The sequence below is a fragment of the Hermetia illucens genome, chromosome 2, assembly GCF_905115235.1.
Source record: "Hermetia illucens chromosome 2, iHerIll2.2.curated.20191125, whole genome shotgun sequence".
NCBI classification, from domain to species: domain Eukaryota; kingdom Metazoa; phylum Arthropoda; class Insecta; order Diptera; family Stratiomyidae; genus Hermetia; species Hermetia illucens.
The window spans coordinates 166581891-166582121 of record NC_051850.1 but is presented as its reverse complement, the minus strand read 5'-3'; positions in this window follow the sequence as shown (position 1 = coordinate 166582121).

Here is a 231-nt window from a genome sequence, read left to right as displayed (position 1 = left end):
TGAGGTAGTGAAAAAATTCTCTTATTTGCACGAAGAAAAATGTTTAGAGAAATTAACGTAATTTGCCAATTTCAATAGAAAATAGGAAAAGGAAGCCTTACAATTGCACCACTCTAGCCTGCGGCACAAAGGTATAAGGTAACACAAAAAAATCATGTGCTTGTTTGATATTCCATATGTATCCACGACGGTACCAGCTATGGCTTCTCTTCTGCAGAAATGTTGTTTCAT